This window comes from Tasmannia lanceolata, unplaced genomic scaffold (genome assembly GCF_043159265.1).
Source record: "Tasmannia lanceolata isolate RefF3 unplaced genomic scaffold, GAP_Taslan_0.1 ptg000112l, whole genome shotgun sequence".
NCBI lineage: Eukaryota > Viridiplantae > Streptophyta > Magnoliopsida > Canellales > Winteraceae > Tasmannia > Tasmannia lanceolata.
The window spans coordinates 566,685-574,042 of record NW_027518789.1 but is presented as its reverse complement, the minus strand read 5'-3'; positions in this window follow the sequence as shown (position 1 = coordinate 574,042).

Genomic DNA, 7,358 nt, shown 5'->3' with positions numbered 1-7,358 from the left:
GTTTCTACCTTTTCGGTTCATTCGCTACCTGGTCAATCCTCGACTTTCTAGTTCATTCGCAACCGAGTCGATCTCTGAGCTTTGGACTCTTTTGCAGTCAAGCTTTTCGGTTAATCTGTAACCGAGCTAATTTTTTAACTTCTGATTTTGCCAGGTTATTACCTTTCTGGTTCATTCGCAACCAAGCCAAAATCTTAGGCTTCTGATTCATTCGCAGTCAGGTCTATTTTCTAATTTCTTGGCTCATTCGCAGTCAAGTTAATCTCTTTGACTTCGGTTCGTTCGCAACTAAGTCATCATTCCGGCATTTTTGGTTCATTCGCAACCGGGTCAAAATCTTAGACTCTTCGGCACATTCGCTGCCAAGTTTCTCGCTGATTTCTTAATTCATTCGCAATCAAGCTAATCTCCCCGACTTCGACTCACTCGCAGTCGAGTCAATCTTCCAATTCTTAGCTCATTCGCAGCTAAAATCAAATTCCAGCCTTTTGGTTCATTTGCAACCAAGCTAAAATCTTAGATTCTTCGGCTCATTCGCTGCCAAGTTTCTCGCTGATTTCTTGATTCATTCGCAATCAAGCTAATCTCCCTGACTTCGACTCATTCGCAGTTAAAAGTCAATTTTTCAATTCTTAGCTCATTCGTAGCTAAAATCAAATTTCTGACTTTTCGGTTCATTCGCAACCAAGTCATTATTCTGGTCTTATAGTTCATTCACAACTAGGCCAATATCCTTGACTCTGGCTCTCTCGCAGTCAAGTCACCCCTTTGCTTTTCGGTTCGTTTGCAACTAAGCAAATTTTGACCTTCCGACTCATTCACAGTCAGGTCCATTATCCGATCTTCTGGTTCATTCGCAACTAAGCTAACATCCCTGATTCTTTGACTCCTTCGCAGTCAAATCAATTCCCGTTCTTCTGGTTCAATCGCAACCAAACCAATATCCTTCTCGGCTCACTCGCAGCCAAATTAACCTTTCAACATTAGCTCGCTCGCAGTCAGCCTATTTCTCTTCAATTTCAAAGCTCGCTCGCAGCTAAATTATTATTTTTAATATTTCCAGCTCATTCGCAGCCAATCAATCCTGTTGATACCTTTCGCAAGGGATGTCAGAACAATGTCCCTCCAAAGTTTTTCAATTGGACGCTAAAATAGCGCCATCCATAACCCTTTTCTTGGAACCGCTTTCATTATACCCTTTCGTTTCACCTGGAATCTCGGGCTGGTCAAAATGTGTTGTCTTGTCAGCTTTGCCATTCGTGTGACAAGCACACTCTACCAAAGAGGGGCATCTGTAGACACCCCATTTTGACCGGACCCTAATTCTCGAAATCGAATAAAATTTTGAAGCCCAATCTCGAAATTTCCGCAAGACCGAGCCCTGAGTGTGAAAGAACTTGAAAAATACCCATTTGGAGACCATTGTTGAAGCCTTTGTGGAGCCCGAAAGATTCTGAACCGAATCAATATTCACTGTTCAATTACCTCGATACCATTCCTCATGTCCCCAAGATTTGAAAAAATTGAGAAATAACCTTGAGTTTTGGTATTGACACCCATTTTATTTGTACCCCTAAGCTTCAAATACTTGATTATAACCATGCTTTGATCTTTCTTCTATTACACTATGTCTGTTAGTGTGTAAGAGGTTACCAAGGGCCATTTGGTATACCTAGAGTATCCCTGCAAAATTTTGCGGAAAACAAGCGAATAATGGCAGAAAAGACAAGCTGAATTGGTGTGGATATCAAGTGTGGGTGTAATGTTATCAATCACATGTGTTTAAGAAGTGGGGTGCATTATTGAGGAAAGGATGCACTCAGGTCAGCCCATAAATCAATTAAGCAAGAGGAGTACGAATTGTCTTAGGAGGGGGTTATCTTGAAAGAGGAAGGGGTGTGAATCATCTAAATGAGGGACTGCCCAGTTATCGAATTAAAGTAGAAAAGACACTAGATGGGGCTGTCTATGAAGCAAAAGGGGCCTTGGATATATCACTTTCCTTATATTTCTATCCAAAGTCACATTCCCCGTGGCTAAAGAAAAAATGATCATAATTAGATCTTAAGGGGGGCTGTACATATGAAGATGGGGGAATCAAATTATCATTGTTTTTTTTTAATTTTCCTCCATTAACCGAGCCACCCTCTATAGTGTTAAAAGAGTAACCCATTCTCGTTAAAAATAGGGGTGGGTATATCAAAGCTGGGAGGGTGCTCAAATCAGCCCACACTCCCTCCTTTAAAAGGGCAATCGAGTGGGGTTTTCTAAAAAGGGGATCTCAATTTTTTTCAAGGAAACAGAGAGAGGTTTTAAGAGAGGGAGGAGAAGAGCTCAAGCACCATGGATCTAATCCGATTCTAGCCTCCATCTCCACTTCGCCATCTCTCGCCACCATTGATCCCCTCATCTATAAAAGGCCATTGTGGATCTCATTTTCGTTGAAGAAAAACCCTAACCCTTGTTAATCTCATCTTCTCCGATCAATAACTCCGGCTAATATACCGGAACTCTAGAGTGATTCTCACCATTGAAGATCCAGAGAAATCAATTGAGAAAAGTAGTGAGGGTTTGAGAGAGGAGTTGAGCAGGGGAAAGAGAGATTGGGAGATGGTTTTGAGAGAAAATTTCAAAGAAATCTGAAAGAGAGAGAGAGTGAGGGTGGCCGTCGGTCATCTCTTTTCTGCCGGCCGATCAATTGCCCTCGGCATTTCATCTCCGCCCGGTCTTCACTCCGTTTCACCTCCGCCGTAGGCCTTTATCATTTTCCCCGGCGAATTTCTTCCTTTTCCAGTCGGATCCGCAAATTTCGCCGTCATCGTCTCCATTTCCGTCGATTCCGGTATCGGCAATTCCTCAATTCCGATAGATCAAAATTCGGCTAGATCCTTTGCTATTTTCACTTTTTCTCAGCTATTCTCGCCGGAATTCGTCGAAACCGAGCTCCAGCCCAAAGCACTCTCAACCTTATCTCTTCGATCCCTAACCTCTGTCATCATTGGATTGGATCTTCACCATCCAGAGATCCTACCAAGATTCGACCTCTTCCATTTTCTCTTGATCGGTCTGATTTGCCTGACTGATGCAAGATGAAGGAGATCTAAAGCTCCAATCATTTCAGAATTCTAGAAGTATACCTGACATTTACTTTGGAAGCAAAATTTCAGGTAAGTTAATTAGACTTGTATTTTATCTTCTATGATGCTTGATCTATACTTTCTTTTCTTTTCTTTTTTGTGTATGGCTGCTCTTATAAGCCTGTGATTCTTTTATGATATATGTGATGTTTAAATGATTTCGATACTTGTAGATTGTATAGAGAATTTACTCGGAGTCATATTGATGTGAGAGTTTTCATGTTTTGATTAGTTTTATAGCATGCAAATTTCAAAGATAGATGCTCTGTTCCTCCTTGTGCCTAAACTATGTATGTAAAATGTTCATAGAGGATATGAATCTGGAGAATTATATATATATTTTTAAATTTATTAGATACATTCTTTATAAATAATTTAATTACTATGATTTTTTTTACTATGATTACATGAAAGTTTATGACTGTTTTTCCAAAGATCTGAGGAAAATCTTGTTGGTCCTTTGAATGAAATGTTCATCAAGTTCTAGCTCTGTTTCTATCAATGTGTTTCGAAATATTTTCTGCTCTAAACAGAGGATTTACCTGCACTTTGTGCATGCTTTAGTCAATTGTTTGTGTTTTTTCATTGGTTGTATGTATACACAAATTTACCTGTTGGTATAAAAATATCCATCTCACGAGAAATTTTGATATGAGATTGTATTCAATTTTCGAAATAGTTGAATATGCAGGCTCTAAGTTTGACCACACGACATTTTTTTATTTTTTTTTTATTTTTTTTAAAACGTCTGCATGAAGTTGATCTATGTTGCTGGAAGCAATTATTATGTTTCAAATGAAAATTTCTTATGTCCTTGAGTAAATATGTATGCCTGTCATTATTTGTGAATGACATGAACTCTAGTTGGCTAAGTAAAATTATATGTCTAACTGTTGTGTAAGGTGTAAATTAGGGAAGTATAAATGTAATTTGTTGATGCTAATAAAAAATTATAGATTTGTAATAGACTCTTTGTTGCTCATGGATTCTCGAGTGTCACTTTGTTCATTACAGGGAATAGTGTTTTCATTTTGTCCATTTTGTTAGTTCTTATATCCTCGACATGTGCAGCTCTCTTCACTTTGCTTTGACATGTGTAGTTCTCTTCACTTTGCTTTGACATATGCAGCCCCCTTTTCATCTTGATTTTTGACAGCTGTTACTTTGATATTTGCAGCCCATATACCCTTGATAATGGCAACCATCTCCTCATTTTGATATATACAGCCCCTTACTACTTTTGTGTTTACATTCTTCACTTCATTTTGATATGTATATCCCTCTTACCACTTTGGTGTTTACATCTTTACTTCATATTGATATGTATAGCCCCTTAGCACTTTCATGTGTGTGTCCCTCGTTTCACTTTGATATTAGCAGCCCTTTCCCCTCCATATTTCAAGATTTCAGGTTATATTCAAATTGTGTTTATTCTTTTTCCTTATTATTTTTCTTTCCTTCATCGGAATTTTCAATTTCTAGTTTTCAGTGTTCTTTACTGCCCTCTTGTGTGAGGGCGATGAAGGTGTTAGCTTAAGCCCATCCTTAGGGGACTTGCATAGTCTGTATAGTGTTCCCCTCTTTTATTTAAAAGACTTGCCCAAGTCTTTTAGATGTGTATCCCCTAGACATTAGGTTTCCCTCTATCATTGCAAGGGCAATGAAAGAGTCATCTTGAGCCCACCCCTTTGAGGAGACAGGCTATGTCTCATGTAGGAAAATTCAAACCCTTTGCTTTGTCTCATTAGACCTAGTTATCCTTTGATTTTAGGAGACATGTCATGTCTCATTAGAGCCCTTCTCAGAGTCACTAGCATAGGAGTCTATCCTTAGCCAGAAAGTCTTTTCCATTAGCATAGGAGTTTGTCCTTAGCTAGAGAGTCAGTCCTTCTTTCCGGAGTCAGTCCTATCATCTTAGGAGTTACGATTCTGTCCAACCTCTCATCAAGTCATTTTATCCGCTCCTGCAAGGTATAGGATGCTGTCCAACCCTTGCAGAGTTGTTATTCTGTTCCCCCCCGCAAAGCATAGGATGCTGTCCAACCTTTGCGGGATAGTCAGGAGTCTATCCTCCCCTTATGATGATAGGATTTTGTCCTCTGGTGTCAAAAACTCAAAAACATTCAGAAATTTCAAAAAACATCAAAATATCTGAAAAATCCAAAATTCTCAAAAATCTTGAGTCATTAGGAGAGTAGTTACGAATTCTGTTTCTAACTACGTTGGCTTGATCCCTTTCAACAGGGTACGTAGTGCAGCTTGGGATCTTTATCCCAAGTCCAGCCAAACTTTTCAAAATAAGCATTTCAAAACCTTCCAAAAATTCATTAATTCTTCAAAACCTTTTCAAAAAGATCTTCCCCTAGAGTTAGGAGTCTGTCTTAGCTGTTTGGGGTGTTTTAGTTAGGAGTCTGTCCTAAGTTGCATTGATATGGTGTGTCCTGTCGTGTGAGTGTCCCTAGAGTTAGGAGGCCTCGAGTTGATCGGTTAGACATTTAGTCGAACCGATGGCTAGACTAGGAAGCATATAGTCAGCCCGTAGTTTTCTTTAGGATGCACAACCTAGTTACACATAGGATGTAGGGCCCACCTGCATTAGCTTAAGGCTAATCAACTTGCATTAGTTAGGGCATATAGAGAGTCCTAAAAATTACAATTCACTTGAACTTAAATAATCGTACAAAAAGCTTTAAGAATCAGTCGAGTCTAGTGGATCGAGTCTAGGATAGCGGTTCTAGATGGTTAGGCATCGTAGTTTAGAATAGGTCATCGAACTACGTTGACTCCGATTCTTCCCGAGGCCGGGATACGTAGAGCAACTGGGATGGACGGCCATCTTGGTCCGAGTCAAGTCGCATTAGAGTTTTAGGATTCATCTTGTCCAGTCATATATAGAGTTGATTTGTGTTGTATGTTTTGCTGTGTTTCTTACTTTCATGTATAGATCTTATACCTTTAGCTGTAGCATGCATGTGTTTGCACACCAGAATTGAGACACCAATTAGGTATGACATTCATAACCTAGCTATTCTTAGGCGACACTTCTTTCATTTCTTTTATATGTGCTTATTATTCATCTCCGAAACATGCATGATTAGATAGATGTATTATCGGAGATATTAGTTCTCATTTCACATGACTGTCGCCCAAAACTCTTCAAAATTAATAATAAATGACATAAGAGACCAGGTGCTTGCACTTGGGCGGACGAGGTGCTCTTCGGACCTTCCAAATTCGTAACCAGGCACGAACCTTCTTTTATATCTCTGGTTATCCGTTGCAACAGAGCATAGTATGGGATCCTTGGCCCACTTCCTTGGATGACGACTCTTCTTTGTTTAAAGGTACGCCTCGAATCTGGGCTAGTCCCCGAATCAAGAGGTATCTCACCCTTTGTATTGCCTGCTATGAGGGGCACTTCTTTCGAGAGTTCCTTGGTAGAGCTCTCCATTCGCGTGGATGATCCTGAGACTAGTGTGGGGCTCGTCCCCCCGCCTCTCTCGGATCGGGGTCCACACTTCCAGAAATTCCAAATAATGGCATAGGGGAAAGTTGACTATAAAACTCTGCCTATGTCACTAAAAGGACCAGATTACAACCGAAGGAGAAGGGAGCTGATACATTCGGAGCATACCCGGCATATTCCAAAAGCTCCTACTGCTCTCACCCACAGGTAGTATGAATATGGGCAATGTAGCATTAGATGATCCAGCGTTTCCTCATGTTGCTGGCAGAGGATGCACATACTTGCGAGGCTGAAGTGTCTTTTCTTCAGACGGTCGCAGGTATTTATCTTTCTATGAACCAGGGTCTAACCAAAACCGACCACTCTCGGAGGGGCTACAAATTTCCAAACTCGCCCGATCGGTGATGAATGGCCTGCGTTTAAGGTAGTAAAAAAAGATTTTGTTATGAAATCTCAATTGGATGCCGGGATCCATATCCGTTCATCTTCCTTAAACTGAGAGCAATATGTCGATTCCAGAATAGATAAGAGTCTTTGTAAATCACAGATTTCCTCCTCCTCGAGGTTCCGCCGTAAACGGATATCCCAAAAGCCTCTGCCTCCTTGACCTTCTCTGACAAATAATCTGAAACCGTGGCATTCTGACTTAATGCAATTCTAAATAACCTTGGGAATTCCGTACTCAGTAAAGATTTGCCACACTAGAGGTCTAGCCAAAATCTTACTTTCATGCCATTACCCACTTTGTAGTGTAT